General features: G+C 44.3%; 1 pseudogene; it reads left to right on the top strand.

Moving 5' to 3' along the window:
• Positions 1–24,908, top strand: part of LOC147678934 (glutathione synthetase-like) — a 700,250-nt pseudogene that overhangs the window by 485,025 nt on the left and 190,317 nt on the right.

Genomic DNA, 24,908 nt, shown 5'->3' on the forward strand with positions numbered 1-24,908 from the left:
CTGTTATACCATACACAACCCCCTTGAATACCAAATGAAAGGGACACCACACAGATATATATTGAAAATATATATTGATTTATTAACTATAAAATCCCCTGGACTCTTTATGAGCACAGAAGCACAAGCGTAAAATCACAAGACAGTTTAAAATACACAAAAGTTGCACAATATGGATGAGCCCTAGGGGCCACCTAAACCATATACTAAATAAGTGGTATAAGGGATACCAGGAGGAAAGTGAAGAGGCCTAGGGCCTTGGGAATCGCTGGAGCTATTCGAGACTGGAAATAACTAAGTCGGGAAAGGCCCACGGGACTCGGGTGCAGTGTTCAAAGTGCACGCACTTCTCAATACAAAGTCTATGGTGCGTAAAAAGCACAAAGTTAGAAAGTTAGGAACCTTCCGAGTGACCTACGGAGCTGAAACTTAAAACACAGGCCCTTGGGATGTGTACCAGTGCAGGAGCACCGGCGGAGCTGAGTTACCTCACCCACAGGAAGCGGGTGCACAGGGTCGAAGATGTGTCGGGTTTCGTCACGCTGGTCGATGGTGCTTGGAGCAGGAGATGCTGCAGGCGGCTCGATGAGAAGAGTTCCGGTGGATCCAAGGGTGGATCTGTAGATGTGAAGACCTGAAAGCAGAGGGGACAGTGTTCAAAGTCACTAGCCAGTGACTGCCGTGGAACCAGAGTGGAACCAGGTGATGTCGGGTGCAAACAGGCGTTGTCGGGTAGCTTCTTTCTGCAGCCACGTGGATACCCGGGGTCGAGGACGTCCAGGAGTCGGACACGAGCTGTCCCACGTAGGCTTCTCGCTGTTGGCGGTGTCGGCGACCTGATCGGAGCAAACAGGCCTTGGCAAATGCAAGCCACGCAGAAGTCGAAAGATGCTGTTCACTCGGACCAGCAAGGTCAGAGCGGGTGCTCCTTTTCACAGGAGCTTGGGTAGGTCTGGAGCAACCAGACCTGCTGTTTAAATCTTCGGGTTCGTCGCCAAGATGGCCGCTGGCCGCGTGGCTAGTGGCCGGGATGGCGCGTCGAGTGGCACAATGCAAAAGGGCCCCACGCAGATCGTGGAGATGCTGGAGGGCTGATCTTCGGTGCAAGGGCTGCTCGGTGGTGGGGGTTCTCAATCCCCAAAGCACAACGTCGAGGATGCCTCAGAAGCTGCGCAGTCAGCTTTTCGAGTGTCTTTCAAGAGGTCCGGTCCCACGTCACTCGGTGCCTCCACGGGTCCCTTCTTTGCAGGGACTGTGGATCGGGCTCTGAGAGGTCTGGGAATCTGGTTCTTGTCGGGCTCTGGGCTCGGGCTCCGGCGGGAGGCGGCGGCAAAGCAGACGTCGAGTTGCTGGTTGGTACCTGTGTTCACAGGGTGGTCACTCCTTGGCCACAAGGGAGATTCTTCTTCAGTCTTCTGTGCAGCAGAATGTCGAAGTCCAGTCTTCTTCTTAGTTTTAAGTTGATTTCGGGATGATCTGCTGTGCAATGGCACTGCTCCCCCTCTTATTCCAATCTAGGGGGTGGATCACCTACTAGGTCCCTCCTCTGGGAGGAACCAGGAAGGGGGGCGGTTACACCCCCTTTCCTTTGTCCAGCTCCGCGCCAGGACTGGGGCTGGAAGGCCCCAGAACCGGTTTGGGCTGGCCTATGCACGGGGACACCTTGTGTGCCCCGGGCATGTCTGATTCTTTTCAGCCCTGTCCTACCTAATACACAAAATCCTGTCTGGGGTGGTGCTCGCACCTCCCAAGGCAGGAAACCCTTTGTCCAGGCCACCATCTGCCGAGTTTCGGTCAGCAGCAGGAGGCCAGACTTGTGTCTGTGGTGGCAGCGTCCATTTTGTGAAGCTGAGGCTCTGTTTAACTTTAACCGGGGTTAAGGCTACACACATGTCGTGTCCCTCTAGAAGGGTGGAATGCTATCCCCGTCGCCAGAACTGGCGAGGGGATAGTATTCCAATTCGTATGACACCTTACTCGACATGTTTTGATAAAGCCAAACCAAAGATAGCATTTAACCGCGAGGATTATAATGCACTTAAGAGTATATGGTATGGCAATATCCCGGAACAGCTTAGGGAGTGGTTCCCGACAGCTGCAGACAGGCTCAGCTCATGCTAGAGCACCATCTCACATATTTCCAAGCACTCTGCCTCCAGGATTGATGAGGCCTTCCATAGGAGTGGCTGATAGGAACATATGTGTCCAGTTTAGGGTTAGGCACAGACATACTGTACCTAAGTAAGAGGTGGTTACACCGACTTACCCCAGCTGAGTGATCAGCCAGTTGTGTCACAGATGGAGGCCAGGCCAGGGGTGGCACAATACGTGCTGCAGCCCCTGGTAGGCCTTGGATACACCTATGCCCTGGGCACCTAGGGTGCACTATTACAGGGGCTCATAAGGTGAACCAGTTCCAATTCGTAATGCACCTAGAGTGCATGGGCATCAATTTAGAGAGAGAACAGCAGGCTGTGGGTCTGATTAGCAGGCCCACAGCCACATTAAGTCAGAAACCAGTGAAGCAAAAAGCAAAAATTTGGGGTGACCATAGGATAGCAGACCCTACTCTCCTACATGAATGCACTGTCAAAATCTAGGATCTTTAGAATATAATCTTGCTGACCGATATTCTGAAGCAGGGATCCTTACATGTCTGTCATCATATCGTCCACCTTCTCCAGGAGGAAACAACTATGGAAAATAATGAGCTTCCAAGCTTTTCTCCTATATGCTCATTAGAGTTCCCTGTGCTTTTTTCATTTGAAATAACTCAATGTTACTTTCTATCACTTCTTTTGAATGCACATGACATATTGTGTAATGTTCATAGATATCTTCAGCCCTTGACTTGTCAGTTTTCTCTATTTGACCACAAAATTTCAGATTAATCTTCTAAATGTATTACTTGGTCATCCACATTTCCATTTTTGGTATAAATATTGTTCTCTAAAAGATATAAGGTAGCCTTTTGAACTTTATTAACAACCACAAACTCTTGCCATATTTTCTGACTCTTAGTTGGTACACCATTTACTAAAATACCTACTGCTTCATTTTCCTCTTTCTCTCCAGCAATAATTTCAATGTTTTTTGAAAAATCCAAAGGTAATTACACCACTCGTCCTTTTAGACCTCTTTGCAGGTCTGTTGGTGGCAGTTTACCTGTTTTATACTCCATCCGAATAATAGTTTGAAAAAGATAAACTGCATGAATTAGAACCAACTCAAATGTATTCAATGTGGCCAGCTCCTCCAGAATAACTATTAATTCCAAGTTATTATGTACTGCTCTAGCAGGCATTTTGTTCTTTTCTAATGTGTTGTAATAATATTAACATATACATCGATCACTACCTAACTCAAATCGATCTTTAACAAACAAGTAAGTTGCAAATTCTTACCATTGTTCTCCTTTTCACTTTTCAAATACAAACCAATATTTCTACTTTGACTTTTATAAGTACATCGACAACAAACACAAACATAGTTTGATATTTCAGAGCACACTATATTAACATTTCCAATTTCTTCTTCAAACTGATCAGTGCTAATCACTTTCGCATCTCATCCAACATCGGTAATTGTCAAAGTTTCACTTTCTATGAACTGCTCTTCTGAACCAAAATATCGCATTTGAATATCATCACATTTTATTTGAACATCAGATAATGAAACATATAAAAGACTTTTATTCAGTTCACTTAAATCTAATGCAGGACTTTTTCCAAAGTACAGTTTCTTTACAAACTTCCGCACTTCTGAATGGTGAACTGCTAACATCCTCACATTTTTTATTTTACTGCAGTGACAGTATGCATATTGATTTAAGCATGCTTATTTTGCTCACTACTGAGAACTGGAAACATCACAGTAGGTTATCCACATTGTAAAATAAAGAGAAATCATTTAAAGAATGTTTTTTTCTGAAAGTATGATAATTGGAGAGGATTTTCTAAAGCACGGAAATGATACTTATCTTGATTTAGACCACAGCCCAACTTGCATAGCCAACACCGCATTAGGAGCACTTTTTTTCCTCCCACTTAGAACCCTAACTACACTATAGTAACAAACAAACAGTGTAAGCTTCCATTGAATTGTACAATGGCACCACGTTTCATGATTTTGCATCAATGCTATCAGCCTTCTACCACAGTACAAGAGTGTCTATCAGCACAAAGATTTCTTATCCACAGAAATGTTGTGTAATTTGTGTACCTGTTTAAAGGAAAATATATGTCTCCAAAAGGTAATAGAACATGGGAATTTGCCACTTAAACACCTACATATATCCACCACAAGGACACAGCCTTACAAATAGTATCAATTAAAACCACATGTAGTTCTCTAATGTCAAGTAACATAGAAAATATACTGCACATTTTCATTTTTTTTTATCTCTCACACATTTATTAAATATCACTTCTAAAGAATCACTCCCCAACCACTTCTATTCCATAAGAACAGGCAATAATTAATACAATTACAACCATATATTTTAGTATATCTACATTTTCATTCATCTTTAGTAAGAAACTACAAAAAACTATTGACTATAACCAAATGCAAATCAGAAACCATGTTCATATTATATCTCAACCTAGGAACACATAATTCATACTATGTGTACGTATAAAAAGAACGTACCACTTTTCCTATCTCCATCTCCTTTACATGTAATCTCCAAACACTGTAGACAGCCCCACTGTACAACAACCTACCTTGACTTACATTCGCATCTACCTCTCAGTGTCAAAAATGAGACCACAACCTGCCCACATAACATTTCTAGGTTTTGTTTTATCACATGCATCTCCTACCACCACCCCCACCCCACTATTTCCACAAACAGTATAATTTGCAAACATGTGACATTTTGTTTATCTCCCCAAATACATTAAAAACCCAAATTAACACTGTACCTCATTTTCAAAACCATACAGTCCTATAAAGATGGCGATCTACACATCTTTTCTGTGAACAATTCCTAAACATATATAAAGTACGTATTTAACAAAAGCTTGTATTTTATGCATATTTTATAACCAATATCAAACATCACACTTTACTAATACTATATTACTTTGAAATACAAAATACTTTCAAAATGTAAAACATCACCTCAAATACTTAATCACTACTATAGAACACATAACACACCTTGTTCATTTCTAACTCACCTTTGTAGTTGGTATGCAGATTGTAAATATCAAACATGCAAGGAATTTTTTCTTTGTCACACACTACATGTAAAGCACCGATTTCATCAAGAATGGAACCAGGAATAGCACAATTCCTCCTTCGCTCCACATATAAATACATGTAAAGACCAAATCAGAATACTTCATTCTTCAACGACATTCCAAAACTTTCCTCCATTGGTTAATTTTAAATGTTCAATCCAAAAAGCTACTTAATATTCCGCGCCCCAATCAGGTCAAAGGTTCAACCTACTTTATCACCACACTTTCTGGAACATTCTACGACACCTGCAGGTTAAAAGTTCTTCAATTTTTTTTGTAACCGTAAGATATACTTTTGCAACATTTTATCGAACATTTAACAGCTCGTGTAGGTTAAAAGTTCACAATAGGGGTAAGTAATTCATCAGCTTTATCCCCAACTCCAGCAGCACCTCACCTTATGCCCCCAGCGCCATCAGACCTGTAGGATTCAGTGCTTTCCACTTTCTAAATACCAAATTCATTTCATACACATGAATTTACCTTCGCACTCCCTATATAACAGCCCCTAAGCACCATACACAACTTACAATTTTCAAAACAAAAGTTCCTCCAAGTAGTTAAACTACATGCTGACACTGCTTTGACAGATGTGGCACAGCGGCCAGAGCACATGACTTCACAGCATATGAAACACAGTTTGGGCTCATGCTTTCATCCCCGAGTCCGGCAGCAGCTCAGCTTAGCAGCATGAGACTCTACACACTACCTCACATAATTTCCAAACCCCAAGACTTTCAGACCAGTATGGGTCAGTAGTTCATCCTAGTAATTATAAACACATGCTGATACTACTTGTACATGGCACATGACTTCGCAATATAAGACACACAACTTGGACTCACCCTTTATTCCCGAGTCCCACACCAGCTCAACTTAGTAGCATCACACTCTAGGTAATACCGCACTTAATTTTTGTAGCCTAGCACTTTCAGACTGGTATGTATGAGTAGTTCACTTTGCGCCCCCTGTATAGCATACCCTAAACACCCCACAGAGGTTACAGTTATCCTACCCTCCTATTTCCCTCTTTCTTCACCCTTTTTCCCCTTACTCACTTAAACGGATACTCAAAAAGGCGGCCAGCATTTTCATTCTATGAGACTCTAGACAATACCTCACATATTTTCCATACCCAGGACTTCCACACCAGTATGGGTCAGTAGTTTGTGCTAGTAGGTATAAACACATGCTGACACTACTTCCACAGCTGTAGTACAGCAGCCACCGCACATGACTTCACAGCATAATATATGCAGGTTGTTCTCAAGCTTTAATCCTGAGCCCCGCACCACCTCACCTTACCAGCAACAGATTCTAGGGAATACCCCACTTTATTTCCATATCCCACATCTTTTACACCGTTAGGGGTGAATACTTTGCTTCTCACCCCCTCTATTGTACACCTAAACACCCAACAGAGCTTACAGTGCTTCTACCCTCCTATTTTTCTTTTGTTTGGCCTTTTTTCCCCTTACTCACTTCAACAGAATCACAAAACGGCAGCCAACACTTCCTAGTTGCAACCGCTCGCAGCCATGGGGAGGCCCTACAGTAGCTCTCCCCAGTGAGGCAACTGGGGCTGCGAGCTGCGTTGTGATTAGCAGCGACTTGTCAAACAGGAAAAGCGTTTTTACCTTCTTAAAATTGTACTAGATCGTTTTTATTCTGAATTGTTTTTAATGATTGTGTTTCACTTGGGGGCTCATATAAGTTAAGGGGAAAAACTTTAATAGGCACTCTGACACCGCTGACACACCCCACAAGCCTTTTTTCGGCACTGCCGCCTCGCCGATTCTCGAAGACGGCGGGCGCCATCTTGAGGGAGGCAGGGAGAGCGCTCTAGTCGCGCCATACTCCCACCCCCTTTTCTCCCTACATTATGTGTAGACCAGCCAGACGGCACAGCGGGCTGCCGCAGCGGGCGCGCCGAAGCCGCGCCTAAGCCAAGCCCGTCTGCGCCCGTCCGCGCCAAGACCGCGCCGAGCGCGGGCCATGCTGCTCCTGCACTCCCTGTCCTCAGGTACGACTCGCCTGCATTGCTTTCCTTGCGTTCTACCTCATTACGTCCTTCTTGCCATGTCTTTGCCTTCTCAGACGATCTCAGGGGCCCCTTCTCCTGTCAATCATGTGGTTGGTCATCCGCTTGTTCCGTCAGCCCTAATGTCACACCTCCTCCCCAAACCTGCCTTAAGACTACCTGTTTCAATAGTGGCCTCGTTAACGCTAGATCCTTAGCATGTCACGCACAAGACATCCACGACCTTATCGTATCAGCTGATCTTGATGCATTATTCATTACCGAATCTTGGCTGCATGATGCCTCCAACCCTGATCTTGCAATCGCCCTTTCTCCTGATTTCACCATCATCAGGCAGGACAGACCCATTGGTCGGGGAGGTGGGCTGGCCATTATTATAAAGAATACATTCAAGTGTCATACATTTGATTTGGCTGCCTTTAAGGATTGTGAGTCCCTCGGATTTGTCATCCAAATTAGTTCTTCCTCTGCTTTCTCCGGAGGACTTGTTTACCGCCCCCCCCCCCGGTAACGCCACTTCATTCTTGGATTCCCTGGATGAAACTTTAGCAGCCCTCCTCACCCACTACCCCTCCTTTACCCTCCTAGGGGATTTCAATCTTCATTTGGAATCCCGTACCGAGTCACACTCCCTTAATTTCCACCACTCCCTCGAGATTTTTGGTCTCTCCCAATTAGTCTCCCTTCCCACTCATCGTGCCGGGCACACCCTGGACGGCATTTGTACAAACCTGGCCTTCTTAGAAGTCTCTCCCCCCCTACCACAAATATGGACAGATCACTGTCTCATTCCTTTCTCTATCCAATCCAAAACTTTGCCTCATCCCCCCACTAAAAACTCCCATACCCCCTTTCCAGCGAATTGGAAAAAGGCAGCTGAGTGCATCAAACTCAACCCCCTACCGACTGTCCCTCCCCCTCCTATAACAGGTGATGTAACAGTAGACTCCACAAATTTTCATCAGTGGATTGACAGAATGGTCTCTGCTAACTCTACACCCTCCACTCAAAAACTAGCTCGTGTTAAGAAAAAGCCTAGCGCCCCCTGGTATACTCCAGCCCTCACTGACTGCCATCTCAAGTGTAGGCGTATGGAGAGAAAATGGAGAAAGACTTATGATCCTACTGCCAGAATCCTATACATCCTTCAGAGAAAACAATACCTTTCCGATATAAAAAGGGCAAAAACTGTTTTTTTTACTCATGAAATAAACTCAGCCAACCAGAAACAGCAAACGATTTTCAACATCGTAAAATCCTTCACTCATCCTAAGGCTTTGGCACGTGAAATTCCCCTCTCACAAATTCTCTGCGACCAAATCGCTGACTTCTTCGAGGAGAAAATTCAGAATATCCATAAGGACTCCCCCCCCCCCACCCACTCCAATTTTAGAATCCGACCCAACCACGCCCCTACTCAGTCAATTCTCACCAGTCTCCCTACAACAAACGCAAAAAGCCATTTTGGCGTGTAAATCAGGTGCCCCCACGGACTCTTGTCCTCCAGTCATCCTTCATCACCTCGTCGATGCTGTCAATCCTCTAATTAATGCCATCGTGAATCAATCTCTCCACTACGGTACTGTTCCCTCTGACTGGAAGAAGGCCATAGTCAAGCCCCTTATGAAAAAGCAAAATAAATCCCCCACCGACTTGACTAATATGCGCCCAATTTCCCTCCTTCCAGTACTAGGCAAAATCACCGAGCAATTAGTCCACGAGGAATTAAAATACTTTGTGGAAAACCTACAGATCTTGCACCCACAGCAATCCGGCTTCCGCCCCGGCCATTCCACAAAAACCGCTCTGATTGAGTTATCTGACACCATCAAGTTCTTGCAAGATGAGGGCAAACAGGCTGTCCTCATCTTGCTTGACCTTACCGCGGCCTTCGACACCATCTCTCATGCTATTCTTATCAGCAGGATGCGTGGGATTGGTGTCTCGGGCTCCGCGCTTGCCTGGATAATTTCATTTCTGTCCAACCGCTCTCAAACGGTTTCCTTAGGCCCTTACCTCTCTGGTGAACGCCCCATTATTTCAGGTGTGCCTCAGGGCTCCATCCTGAGCCCTCTCTTTTTTAATATATACATGGCCCCCCTCCTTATGTTGATTGAGTCACATGGGATTCTAGTGACATCCTATGCTGACGACACTCAACTTGTCGTCACCATTGACAAAAGAATCCCTGACGCTGCCATCAGACTCCAAAATTGCCTATCAGAAGTCTTTTCCTGGCTCAACCTAAATCATCTGAAATGTAACAGCGCCAAAACCGAAATAATACCCCTCGGTAAAGGCGCACTCTTTTCCCCTAAAGAGTGGTGGCCCCATAATTCTGAAGCACCACCAAGTGCGGTTGTGTCAGCCCGCAATTTGGGAGTTCAATTCGATGCTTCTCTCAGCTTCGATGAACATGCGCGTATCACCGCAGGACGCTGTTTCAGCTTAATCAGCCAGCTAAAGAAGTTTTTTAATTTCTTGCCTATTTCAGCCAGGAAATCAGTCGCGGTTGCTCTCATTCTTTCCCGGCTGGATTATTGCAACGGTCTCCTTGCAGGCATTAAGAAGTCCTCACTAAAAAAACTGCAGACCGTTCAACATGCAGCTGCCAGACTCGTCCTGAAACTCCCTCGTAGGTCCTCGGCCACTGCAGCCCTCAACGCACTCCATTGTTTGCCCCTCCACAAGAGAATCTTGTTTAAGCTTTTAGTCACTGTTTTTAAAGCTAACAAGCGCACGGGCCCAGCCTACCTGATCAAGCGATTTCAGCATTATACTCCAACTCGCTGCTTGAGGTCATCAGGCGCTAATTTTATCTCTGAACCCCGAATGAAATTAAAATCAAAAGGTGGAAAGACCTTTTCATTCCTTGCTGTCAGGGCATGGAATTGCCTCCCCCCTAATCTTAGGCTTGCCCCCTCAGAATACCTTTTCAGGAAAGCCCTGAAGACGTGGATTTACTCTCAATCTGACTCCTCAGTTCTCGCAGCTATCTGATTCATGCCATCCAAGTAGGTCTGCTGTAGGTGCAGCGCCAAGATGCTCCTTCCGGAGCGATAGTAGCGCTTTACAAAAAAACCACAAATATCAAATATCAAAAAATAAGCAGTAAGCTCATGCTCGTAACGCCTCAGCCAATCAGATGGCAGAATTCCCAAATAACGCTATCTGTTATTTTGATATTTCTCAAAAAGTACTGAACGGATTTACACCAAATAAACAAAATCATGCTTTCTAAACCAATAGCCTTCTCCCTGCCAAATTTCCGTTCACCCTTTCAACCTGTAGCCTTGTCTAAAGTTTCCGATGGAAATTAACATTGAAAGACACGTTTTGGGACCTCCATTTTTTCTCGGCCCCCCCTTGATGAATCACCTTCAAACTTTCAACATAGGAGCTGATCACATCAAAGAATCAACACCAACGTTATTGGAATAGAATGTTACAATTTTTTATGGTTACTAGGTCCTAACTATAACTACCTATGGCAGTCGTACTCAATATCCTTTTAACAATGATTCCGTAATGCTTCTGGGTGTCCTATAGCAATGGTCTAGTTTTTGCTCAATCTATGGCTATCAGGATGCAAGCAAGAGATTCGGCAAAAACAAGACCATCGCTGTAGGATGCCCAGGAGCATTACGGAATCATTGTTAAAATGATATCAGGCATGACCGCCATGTGGTCCAAGATACGAAGCGTCCCTACAGAATCAGAGATGGCTTGATATATATGTCAATTAGCTATTTGCTTTTCGCTCAGATGTTCAAATTTGGCAGGTAGAGGATTGATCGTGATTTGAGATACTGCTACATTTTGTTGACTATGATGTCACATTTCTATTTGGACACCCCCCAGTATTAATGGACCACCTTAAGATGACGTTGGACATTTATTTTTAAACATATCATGCCCTCATATTCTATTCATGTATGGACGCTATTGTACCCAATACTACATATAAGCACCCTGAGTATCACACAGAATTGTAGCGCAATGGACGGTCACCTGATGAAGGCAGCAATGCCAAAACATGCATAGTCTACATCTACCTCATTGCCCTCCATCAACTTTACGTCTATTATATTCAATCAATCAATCAATCAATCAATCAATCAATGAATCAATCAATCAATCAAGGCATTTATATAGCGCACTACTCACCCGGAGGGTCTCAAGGCGCTAGGGGAGGGGGCTTCTCTACTGCTCGAACAGCCAGGTCTTGAGCTGCTTCCTGAAGGCGAGGTGGTCCTGGGTCAGGCGGAGGTGGGTCGGGAGGGAGTTCCAAGTCTTGGCGGCGAGGTAGGAGAAGGACCTTACCCTTGTTGTGGCTCTTCGGATGCCGGGGACGGCGGCAATGGCATGACCAGTCGAACGAAACTGGCGTTTGGGAGCGTAGAAGTTGAGGCAGCTGTTGAGGTATCCTGGGCCTTGGTTGTGTAGGGCTTTGTGTGCGTGGGTGAGGAGACGGAAGGTGATTCTCTTGTTGACCAGGAGCCAGTGCAGGTCTCTCAGGTGTTCCGAGATGTGGCTGCGATGGGGGATGTCCAGGATGAGTCATGCTGAGGCGTTCTGGATCCGCTGGAGCCTCTACTGGAGTTTGGCGGTGGTTCCGGCATAGAGGGAGTTGCCGTAGTCCAGACAGCTGGTGACGAGGGCCTGGGTGACCATCTTCATGGTCTTGGTGGGGATCCACCGGAAGATCTTTCGTAGCATGCGCAGGATGTTGAAGCACGTCGAGGATACGGTGTTGACTTGTCTGGTCATGGAGAGGGAGGAGTCCAGGATGACGCCCAGGTTGCATGCGTGGTCTGTTGGTTTGGGTGCGCTGCCTAGGGCGGGGGGCCACCAGGAGTCGTCCCAGGCGGAGGGTGAAGATCCCAGGATGAGGACTTCCGTCTTGTCCGAGTTCAGTTTCAGGCGGCTGTTCTTCATCCATTCGGCTACCTCTTTCATCCCTTCGTGTAGGTTGGCTCTGGCGGTGGCGGGAGAGGATCAGCTGGGTGTCGTCGGCATAGGAGATGATGTTGAGGTTGTGCTGGCGTGCGATGGCTGCGAGGGGGCTCATGTAGACATTGAAGAGGGTTGGGCTGAGCGAGGAGCCTTGAGGAACGCCGCAGAAGACTTCGGTGGCTTCTGATCTGAACGGGGGAGGCGGACTCTCTGTGTCCTTCCAGCGAGGAAGGATATGATACACTCCAGTGCCTTCTCCTGGATTCCGACGTTGCTGAGGTGCTGTACTAGGGTACTGTGGCAGACAGTGTCAAAGGCCGCGGAGAGGTCTAGGAGGATGAGGGCCGCTGTTTCTCCGTTGTAGGGCAGGGCTCGGATGTCATCGGTGATTGCGATCAGGGCGGTCTCAGTGCTGTGGTTGGCCCGGAAGCCAGACTAAGAGAGGTCTTGGGGTCCGTTTGTCACGAGGAAGGCGGCCAGCTGCTTGTTGACGGTCTTCTCGATGACTTTTGCAGGAAACAGGACCAACGAGATGGGGCGGTAGTTCTTGAGGTCGGTGGGGTCGGCTGATGGTTTCTTAAGTAGAGAGCCGAGTTCAACGTGCTTCCAGCTCTCCGGGAAGGTAGCGGAGTCAAAGGAGGTGTTGATGATGTCCCGCAGGTGGGGTGCAATGACAGTGTCGGCCTTGTCGAAGACGTGGTGAGGGCAGGGGTCGGTCGGAGATCCGGAGTGGATGGAGTTCATCGTACGGACGGTGTCGTCAGTGCTGATCGGGGTCCAGGCACGGAGGGTGGTGGTGGGGGCGGTGGTTCGGTCGTGGCGTGCGTCGGTTGAGTGCTGAAGCTGTTGTGTATGTCCGCGATCTTGTTGTGGAAGTAGGAGGTGAGGGAAGTGCAGAGGTCTTGCGAAGGGGTGATGTCATTGTTTCCGGCGTTGGGGTTGGAGAGCTCTTTAACGATGTTGAAGAGTTCCTTGCTGTTGTGTGTGTTGTTGTCCAAGCGTTCCTTGAATGCAGTTTTCTTGGTGGCGTGGATCAGTTGGTGGTGTTTTCTGGTGGCGAGCTTCAGGGCAGTCATGTTGTCCTGTGTTCGGTCTTTGTGCCAGGCTTTCTCAAGGGCTCTGCAGTTCTTCTTGAAGCTCTTGAGTTCGTCGGTGAACCATGGGGCTTTCTTGCTGCCGGGTCTGCTAGGCGGGGTCCTGAGAGGGGCGAGGTTGTCTGCGCAGTCGCTGATCCACTTCGTGAGGTTGGTGGCCGCTTCGCTGGGGTTTGTTGCGCTGGTGGGTGGGTTCTTGCTCAGGGAAGTTGCGAGCTGGTCGGCTGTGATCTTGTTTCAGCTTCCGCTTGCAACCTGTTGCTGGTGGTGGTGGATCGTGGTCCTTTTGAAGCTGAAGTGGACGCAGCTGTGGTCCATCCAGTGGAGTCCGGTGGCATGGCTGAAGGTTATGTCCTTGCTGGATGAGAAGACGGGTGTCGAGTGTGTGTCCGGCGTAGTGGGTGGGGGTGGTCACGAGCTGCTTGAGTCCGAGGTTTGCGGGGCTGTCCAGCAGGGTGGTGGTGTTGCGGTCGTTGTTGATCTCCAGGTGGAAGTTGAGGTCCCTGAGGAGGAGGTAGTCTGCAGAGGGGAGGGCGTACGGGCTGACGAAGTCGGCGATGTCTTCACTAAATGGTGTGCTTGGTCCCGGGAGTCTGTAGATGTGGGTGCCTCTGAGGGTCGTCTTCATCCACCAATTGATTGATATGTTCTTGGTATATTGATTATGTGCAAGGAATGGAATATTTTTCATACATTGAGAAAAAAACTAAGAAATATTTTAAAATGTAATCTAATAAGAGACTGTTTTGAAGAATAAAAATAAATATATATTTTTTGGAGATACGTTAGTGCCTTTTTCTGCACTAGTGGTTACTGTCTACAGGTATTTTTTCGATTGTTTCATTATGACAAGCTATAGACTTTTACCTACTGCGTTGTTCCCTATGTATAGCTTGGTCATTACATATATAGGCATCCCCTGTTTTCAAAAGCACCGCAGTAGACCCGCCAGACCTCCTACCTTCTCCCCACCTGCATTCCACCAAATCCATGAGTTAGGTTATCCAAATATCCTGGAATCTGCTCAAACCAACCTACCTTCCCTTCTACCCCTACATGCCACCTGGACTGCTCCTGCTCCGGAACCTTTGCCCCTTTGCCCGCTAGCACCCCAAGCTCATATTGGTCTCAAAACTCTACACTCGAGAGTGACTAAACTTACCCAGAGCATCCATAGCTCCATTCAGGACCTTATGAACGTCCTTCACCTGGCCGAGCTCCCTCTTGCTAACAGCAAGTCACCTAATTCCCACTCACGATCACAGAGCCTCCCAAGCACCCACTCCTACTACCTCTGAGACATCTCCACCCTGCCACCTCTCAGAGGAGGAATCCCATGCTCTTGCACTCTCCTACATCTCTACCATCACCATTTCTAACCCTCCAGACCTTACGGGAAACAAATACTATCCATCCTCCGAGACCACAAATCTGCCCAAGTCATCCCTTGTCTGCAAAGCACGAGTCGTGGTCACCCTATTAGCACAGTCACCATCAACCCCAACAGGCCACCTACCCTCCATGACATAAGTGTGATGGAAAGCAACCTTGCGCCTGTAGGGCTGACCACTAAGACCCCAGTCATCTCCCCTGACCCCCCCTTTTCTGGTTTCCTAATCAATTGCCGTTCAGCAGTCAAGCATGCCGCTGATATTGTTGACCTCATCCTGAACCTAGACCAAACTACACTAACTGAATCTTGGTTCAACGAATACTCATCCTCTTGCCTGGACTTATTAGTGCCTCCCAACTACAAAATTTCTAGACTAGACAGACGCTCCCACAAGAAAGGTGGAGGCATTGCCTGCATCTATCGATCCTCCCTCCTTGTCACTGAACTCTTGGCGGACACCACTGACTCCTGCAAATACCTCACACTCTCCATATGCAGCAGCTCACTTCATCTCTGTAACTTACACATCTTCTATCACCCTCAAGGCTCCTATAACTCCTTTACCAATCACCTCTTGGAAATCATCACAACTAAGATGTCCTCCAATGCTTAAGAGACTTTCCTGGGTGATTTCAACCTGCAGTGGAATGACTCTAAAGATCCCCTACTAACTGACTGAGCACTAACCCAAGCCTGCTCTCAGCCAACTCACTCAAAAGGGGCCATCCTTGACTGAATAATTTCTAAGGAATCCTCAGTCAAGCTCATCTCCATAGACCCATGTGACTGGTCTGACCACCAGTCCGTCTCCTTCATTTTGCCTGGGTCCCGGAAGTCTAAGACACTGCAACCGGTGATCCCCAAACACTGGACCAGAGACACTAAAACCCTTGACCTTATGGAGCTGGAGACTCGCGGCAATTTTGACCTCCTCCCACCTCTGCACAGAACCTCGGTCAGAGACCTAAATGAGCATTACTAATCAACTATCTCAACCATTCTGGACGACCTTGCCCCTCTAAAGCTAAAAAGAACACAAGTCAAAGACAGGAACCCCTGGTTCCCTCAACATGGAGAGGAGATCCCCACGGCAATGTGAAAGACACTGGAAACAACAGCCCTCTGAGATGCATCTTAAAGTTCACCGCCAGGTGAGGAACTCCTACAATAAGCACATCCTCAATTAAAAAAATAATATTTCGGATCTGAACTGGACAGCACCAAGAATAGACCCTATAAACTTTTTGAACTGCTCAAATATCAATCTAACAAACTGGCTAGAACACCAAAAGAATCCCCCAAATCTCTAATTTCGCCAGAGGAATTCTCCTCTTTCTTCGCGGATAAAACCATCATTTTAGGCACTGAACTCAGTACTGCCTCCTACTCACAACCCCTTCTCGACATGCTCCCTTTCCCTGCTCCAACCTCTATGGCCTCTCCTAAAAACCAAGCCTGTTGGTCTGACTTTGAATATTATGACGAAGACTCCATATCCAAAATCTTCTCTACCCTAAAACCTAACCAATCACTTTAAAGACCCCCTACCTTCCTACTGCCTCACTGCTGCCTCCAAATTCATTGTTCCTTGCTGGACTGCAATAATAAATGCCTCTCTCCAACAGGGATCGATTCTGGACCCCCTGAAAGCCGGCCAAGCCCACCCCATTTTAAAAAAACCATCACTGGATCCATCCTCCCCGGCAATTTCAAACCCAGCTCCAATATCCCGCTACTTGCCACAGTACTTGAGAAATGTGTTAAGCAACAACTAAGTCAGCACATCAGTAACTTCCACCTACTTGATGACTTCCAATCTGGGTTCAGACCGGGGAAGAGCACTGAAACCACTACGGTCCACATCGTGGATGATGCCTTCCAAGCCCTGGACCAAGGCAAAACCAGCCTGCTAATCCTCTTAGACCTATCCTCCACCTTCGACACGGTCTATCATGACAAACTTCTCGAAGGCCTCAATCTCAGGATGGGTCTGGATGGTGTGGTCCTAGAGTGGTTCAGGTCCTTCCTCCATAATCGATCACAGAGATTCCTTGTTATTGGCAACCTATCAGCTCTCACTCCAGTCATGGTTGGAGTCCCCCAAGGCTCAACCCTGTCCCTCACCCTCTTTTATCTTTACTTAGAGCCACTCTCTGAAGTTCTTTGTACCGTCAACATTTCCTACAATATGTACGTGGACGATACCCAAATATACATCAATATCTCTTCGCTGGATGAGATTGTCTCCCTGAACAAGACTCTAAAACTGACTCTCCAGTGGCTAGCTGCTAATCAACTAAAACTCAACACAAAGCGAACCAAATATCTCCTAATCTCCCCTTCTGAAGCCAACCCTGAGATTCAGACATGGATCAAGGTCATCACAGCCCTAAACTGCTCGCCGACCATTGTGGACTCTGCTAAATCCCTGGGCATAATCCTAGACTGTATTTTGAACATGCAGGACCACATCAACTCAATGGCTAAAGCAGCTAGATTCCACTTGAGCTATCTTTGGAAACTGAAACCTTTCATTGAGGCTGCCGACTTTAAAATAGCAGTGAAAGCACTAGTCATCTCAAAACTGGAATATGGTTGCTCCACGCTCGCTGGGCTACCCAAGATCTCCCTTGCACCGTTAAAAGCTTGCCTCAAAGCGGCCGCCAGACTACTCGCCGGCACCAGGAAATTAGACCACATCTCTCCACATATGAAAGCACTGAACTGACTTCCCCTAGAGGCCTAGTATTCAGCTGGAACTGGAATGCATAACACACATGGCTCTTTAATCGAACTGCCCTGCTTATCTTGCACAAAAACTACTGGTATCTGGAGGAAGCAGGACATCCCTGTCCGCCAGAAACCTCATACTCCAACCCGCCTTTTTCAGAAACAAAGAACCTATAATAGGGCATTCACTGGGGCAGCTCCTAGAATCTGTTACTCCTTCCCACCCACCATCAGAAAAATCCCCTCTTTAGCACTTTTCAAGAAGGAGGCCAAAGCCTTTCTCATGGGTAAAATCCTCGTATAATGCCTGCTATGCCTGACCACAAGTCTGATGTTTCTAAGACTAGTGCTTCTCCCTCAGATCACCAACTCTCCCCGCAGAGTACTTTTAGGGCCCTTATTTTTATTTGTATTGTCCTATTATGTCCTTCTTATTTTTTACAGACTTTAAATATGATTGTAATTGTCTTGTGTATCACGAGTATCCCTATTTTCTCTACACCCCAGCCCATAGCCATCCCCTTGTACAGTTTTGTATGTATATTTATGCACCTGAACATTGTTTGTACTCTTCTGTATATCTTGTAAAGGGCTCTGATACCCTTGCAGGTCAAGTTTGCGCTTGACCCGTGACTTAAAATAAAAAACAAAAAAATAAATGAACTCAATTTAATTTAGGTGGACAGTAGTTAGATAATTTTTTTCAATTAAACATTGCAAAACCTGCTTTAAACTGCATTGGTTAATACTAATACAGGAATAAAATAAATGCACCATGACAGTTAGTATCCTATCCTTCGGCTCTAGATAAATTCAAGATGGACTCAAGACAATTATTCAGATAGTACTATGTTAGAGTTACTGCTAAGATGTCCAAAACAGTTCTATTGGGAGTGGATCAATGCCAGATTTTCTATGTATACCTATTCAATTTGTATTTCTTACAATATATCTATTTTGAATATCTAGAAAATCTCACATGGATCCAGCCCTCCTTGATCTAATCTGGACACCCATGATTTCGTGCATATATGTAGCATGTGTTTCTCTGTAGCATTATCCTTCATAAAATAATTGCAGGTTCAAGTTCCATATCCACCTATGTTTTTGCTATGTTATTTGTCACTTTTGATTGTTTGCTGAACCACCTAGATATTAAACTAGTAAAGCTGATATTGTGCCCAGCAGACAACACAAAAAGACTGAGGTTATTTACTTCATAAAACTCAAAAGGTCATTAAAACAACTTAATGAAATGTTTCTGTACGTGCTTTAGACAATTGTCAATTCAAAAACTAATATTTTCAATTGGTATTATGTAAGGCACACATTGTGATGTAGGATCAGTATGTTCATTTTTGTATTACTATGTTTTTGTTTACACGTTGGATCATTCTTAATATAGTTATCATGGTTTGTGACAAACTTGTTTAAACCATATATAAAAGTATATAATAAGTATATCAATTTGATTCTCTATTTTCTCAAAGAAATATCTGTGTTGTCCGAAGGAATCTGGAAGATGTGTCTGAAAGAGCAACATTGGATGAGGATAGGAGACTATACATGTAAGTATTTTTGAGTGTCCAGATTGAATAATACCTTCCATTGGCAATGCTTCAATTGGTTGTCCCATCCTTGTTTATAGAAAATTTGAAAAAAAATTACTATAGTGAATATTCATTATTTGTGATTTAAACATGATTGTTTTATAAAAATTGTATATGTGGTAGTATAAATAACAATGTTGTAAGCATTTCTTTTTATATTTATTAATTTAAAGAAATTAGAACTTGTCTCAAATCAATTCAAAGATAGCTTTATTCGATTTGACATTAAAATCATAAAAGCAGACAGAGTAATTACATCCAATAAAACGGTAACAATTGATATTAAAAAAGCTATATACAGTACATAATTTATGAATACCAGACACCCCTTACTTCAAGGGTGGAAAAATAAAACAGCAATCATAAAAACTCATAAAGGTTACAGTCATACCATAGTAGATCTGCATATAATCACATATTTCAGGTACCTAGACACAGCGATAATAGTCATTTCATCAGACAAGGTCAGTGATTTCAATAATGCAGGACTAAATTGTCAAAGTTTCCAAGATTTAGGAAGAGTTAGTAGATATATTTTCCGCACCAACTCGTAAGATCAGCAGAACAAAATGATGATTGAGTGGAAGAATCATCACACTGACAAATCGTTAATTGCGTCGACCAATCATTTTGGTTAGGAAAAGTTAACATCCTGGAAAAAGTTCCAATTCTGAATCGGGCTAACAGCATTCTGCTATAACTTGTCTGATCTGGTGACAAATAGAGCTGTAGCCCAGAATTTTGCAACAGGAATCGATGATGAATAACAGAGGCCTTTTTTCCCTCAAGACATCAGCGTCGATCTTCCAGATGGGCAAGACAAACTTCTTTCAATGCCCGTCTGGAGATCGAGGACAGTGTCTCAGGGGAATCATAAAATTCAGGGTGCCCGATGTTTTTGGAGAATTCCTGAACATAAGTGAGCCACTGGATCTTTTTGGAGCCTTCAAGTTTCATGCAATCCGCAATAATCGCCCTATTAAAAGCAGTATCTGCTGTTGTCCAGATCTTATGCCACAACAACATGGGTCTGATTTTAATTAGGTCTGAGATAAAGGGCAAGGCTAATTCTTTGTGACAGACATAAGTGGAGGTGGAACGGGGAACAGCGAGCAGGTAGCAGAGAAAACCATTTTCCTTTGTTTGAATTTCATCGCAATCTGCAACCCCCCACATACCAGCTCCGTACACAGCTGTCGATACACATTTTGCCTTATATATGTCAATCAGGATTCGTACTGGCCTGTCCCCTAGCTAATTTGTGAATTGCTTCAGAGCACCAATAGCCCGTGAAAAAGCTAGATTCCTCGTAGTGATCGCTGATCTCCAGGTGCCCCTTTTGTTAAAAACAATCCCTAAATAGGAAAAAATATCAGTTAAGCCTATCTTTGATTTTTCTAAATGAATATTACAGGTAATATTTACCTTGTTCGAGGAGCACATAGTGAAGGTCTTTCCTATATTAATCCTAAGGCCCCTATCTCCCATGTATGCCGAGAAGCTGGTTAAGGCCTTCTGGAGGCCAGTTTGTGTTCGAGCCATATTGACTGCGTCGTCGGCATACAGAAAGATAGGGACACGTTCGCCTTCTATTTGCGGGTAATCCACCACTGTTTTTAATAAATGGTCTGCCACCCCATTTATGTATAAATTAAAGAGGAAAGGAGCCAGGATGCACCCCTGGCGGACACCCTTCTCAATTGGGAATTTGGGCGTGCATTCTCCCAATTTTCCATAGCGGACTTTAGCCCCCGCTCCTCTATATAGCTCTTTAGAAAAGTTAAGTTAAAATCAATACCAAGATCTGCTAAGGTAGCCTACAGAATATCATGGTTCAAGCAGTCGAAGGCCGAACTGAGATCTACAAAGGTCATAAATAGATTTCCCCTCTTTGCTGCCAAATATTTACCTATTACTAAGGCCAAATTTAGGCGTTGTTCAACAGTACCCAGGCATGACCTAAAGCTGTACTGAAATTTTGAAAGGACGGCTTTCTACTCAGCCCATGACTGGAGACTATTTAAAAGGATTCTGCCCGCTACCTTCATTAGAGAGTCAAGGAGGGAGATTGGCCTATAGCATTTGGGGTCGTTTCTGTCCCCCTTCTTAAATATGGAGACTACAATAGCTTCCTGCCAGGTAGTTGGAAAACCCTTGATGTTACAACTGTTTAAAACGTTGGTCAGAAGCGGTGCCCACAGAGCAACGTTATCCTTATAGATGTCAATTGGGATACCATCTGGTCCCGGGGCTTTGCTATTTGAGCTATCAGCCAATGCTGATTCCACCTCAGCTAAGGAGAAAACTACGTTAAGAGGAAATAAGTCTAATGCATCAAGTTCTGTAGTGCTCATGACTCCCACCACTGAACTCGTAAGTCCAGTACGAGTCTCTTGTTTATATAGCTCGGTAAAATGTTTAACCCAAAGAGTTTCATCAATAACAATCTCTACCTGGTCACAGTTCCTCTCCACAAAGAAAGGGGCATTGACTGTATTCCAGAATGCAGTAGTATCTTTTAATGCACTCGCTTTTATTCGGGCTTTCCAGGCAGACTGCTTCAAATCCTTCTTCCATTTTTCTAAGGCATCCTTATAGGAAGCTCTGGCTACTCTGATGTCTAGCTGGTTTCTTGGGACTTTTTTAAAGTTCTGGATCAAATAAGAGTGTGCTTTTGTGCACTCTTGGTTAAACCATCCCTCTGCTCTACTCTGTCCCCCTTTTCGTGCTGTGCCAGTTAATTTGCTGCTGATGTGGACTGAAATCTTGTCAAAGGCTGCAATAACCTTGGTGGGATTAGGGTTCTCCTCTAAACAGGTCATAAAATCATCTTTCTGTTCCACTACCAGGTTCTCTAAGAAGTTAATCGGATTTACCTTTTTCCGTTTAATTACATATCCATTGGTTCTAGCCAAGGAAATGCCATGTGTATAAATATTTTCCACTACATTATTAGCTTTGCAACCTCTCTGCCCTATTTCAAAACTAAAACTAATTGGATAATGGTCACTAAGTGCAATGTGCTCTAAATTAAACTGCGATGATAATTAGTAGAGACCAATGTATAGTCTATAATAGACCGAGATCCCCACCCAAAAAAGGTGGGTTCAAAGTTGATCGGAGGAACACAAAGTTAATTTGCAAAGCCCAGTTCCCACTCAAATAGTATATGATTTAATAAGTTTCCGAGTATGGAATGCTCGAAATGAGTACGGGGATCACCTCTAAGATTCACCATACCACATATCTCCGTATCGCTGGGCAAGCATAAATGGCAATTAAAATCCCCCATCAAGATGATTAAATGTTCTTTCTGATTAGATCCCAATCCTCTTCCCATTGCATCATTTAATTCCTCTAAGGCCCTAGGTAAGGCAGCCTTAGGGATGCTATTATAAAAGTTAATCGGGAGGATAGAGTGGTTTTCGCCTGACCTTAAGGAGAGGAGTTGGTAGTATTGAACTCCCCCGTTTGGTAAGCATTTAGTGGTTATGTTGCCTTTGTTGGATATAAAGGCACATAACCCCCCAGAACATCTCCCTCTGTAATTAGGTTGCGCTGCAAGGAAGTGTATGTGAAACCCCACCACATGTATCTCAATATTCTCCCAATATTCCTGCAAGCACATTACTTCAAACTTATCTATTAGTTCCAGGAAGATTGGGTCCCTTATTTTGTTTGAAAGGCCAGCTATATTCCACGATAATAACCCCATCCTAACCCTTTGCAGACGTCGTGATGGTCCTATGTCTCGCGTGGTGGGATTCGAAGTGTGACCTGGGCTAGATAAAAGAGCCAGACTGACTTCATCATCCCTTACAATCTCAGTAGGAGACATAGAAGCAGTTCCTCTTCTCTCTGCATCCAACTTCAAAAGCCCCTAACAGGTTCTTTCCACTGCCTCGTTCTATGTTCAAGCATTCACATTTAGAATAATAGCTAACATTTTAACTTGATTTGCAAGAAATAATTTACATGTTAGCCCATAACACATCCCCCTTACATTGAAAACAACAAAATAACTTATACCGTTAAGAAACCTTCCCACCCAACAGTTGTCCCGGGTATTACAACAATTAAATGTGTTCTAAATGCAAATTAAAGGTAACCTAAATAAATATAACCACCACAAAGAAAGTGTTTACTGAATAGATAACAACCAAAAACATGTTTATAACCCAATGTACTTAACATATGTTCTGTATAACAAAAGATGTGGCAAATACCTTTCAATTTCAAAGAATTTCTACCACCCAGGCCTGCATGCAGCTATAACTTCACTTTCAGACCTAAATGGTGTTAAGCCATCACCAGTCATTTCTGGTACATGGTTGGAACTATCCTTGGCCAACAGAGAATTGTATTTGTATCCCATGTGTCCAGTCTGTACATACTCCAAAAATCTCAATTTTCAAATTCCACCTAATTTCTACTTACTCTCTTTCTGACAAAAGGTCCAATGAAATTTGAAACTCCTTTTTTCACAAACCCCAGTTTTTCAATCTATGCCAACTCACCAAAACTCCAAAGTACTGTTTTACACACTTTGATTTTGCCTCTCCATATTTTGCTTGGAAGATCTTCCTCAAGACCTCACTCCTATTGTTACAATCCTCAAAATACAATTAATCATACAACCATCCTGTATCATTAATTCCACCTTCTTCCAAGCGGGATTCAATTTAGTGTTTCCCACCCTACCACTCATCCAGAAGAAAGGAGATTTAAAAGTTACTAGAGGAGGAGTAATGCAATGAGCCAACCACATTCATCTAAACCCTTAGCTCACAACATCTTGAAATCCACTTCCTTTTGAATACTTGACCTAACCAACCAATTCAACATTTCTGCAGGCCCATTAGTTTGTGGTGAATATAGTGCAGAGATGGATAATAGAGTATCATTTTAGGACACTTGCATTTCTTGCCAGGTAAATTGGACTGCATTGTCACTTAGAATGTAACTGAGTATACATTATTTACTGAACTCTCCCTTAAGAAACTCAATCTCCACCCTAGTGTCCTATGACCTCACACTTCGTGACTTCTCACTGGAGCATGTAGTTTCTCTAGTGATATATAAATGGACTTGTACAATCCAATCTAAGTTTTTCCATAGGTTCATTAAGAATGACAACAGGTGACAAAGGGGTTTTAATCACAGTCATGCTCTAGTCATTCCTGACACATAAGTCACAATCTATGATCACTCCTTATACTTGATGGTCAAGATGTGACCACTAATACAATGATCTTACCTTAGCCTTAGTAAGACTTCTCCCTAGCCGAACCTCATGTGGCAGATTAAAAACCTTTTATCCCAAGTACTTGGGATGAATGACTTTCTTATCCCTGAATATTTTGTTTCCTGTTCAAATTAATTTATCTCTGACATTTCAGTAACCTAATATGTTTTCTGGAATGGACTTGTACTCTAGCTTTTACGTTAAATATTTGAGGCATTTCACCTCAGTGTTCCCCACTCTTGCTTCTTCTCCACTCCTCTTTCTGAGTGGCATCTTCACAAACCAAATTTAACTGACACTATTCCAAGAAATCCTGAACATTAACTTCTTTATGTATGAGAATTCTGGACAGACAGTCTGCCATACTGTTCTTACTGCCCAAAACATGTTTAACACAAAAATTAAAATCACTTATACCGTCCATTGATCTATTAATTTCTATGAGTGACTTTATCATCCTTTCTCATAGAAAACAAATGCATCAACAGTCTGTGATCAGTGCACCATCCAACATTTGCATCACTCTTTGAAAACATGCTGCAGCCGATTCCAAATCAAACAACATTCTGAGGAAATGAGAGGCACCAAGCAGA

The sequence above is a fragment of the Lissotriton vulgaris genome, chromosome 11 (assembly GCF_964263255.1).
Source record: "Lissotriton vulgaris chromosome 11, aLisVul1.2, whole genome shotgun sequence".
Lineage (NCBI taxonomy): Eukaryota > Metazoa > Chordata > Amphibia > Caudata > Salamandridae > Lissotriton > Lissotriton vulgaris.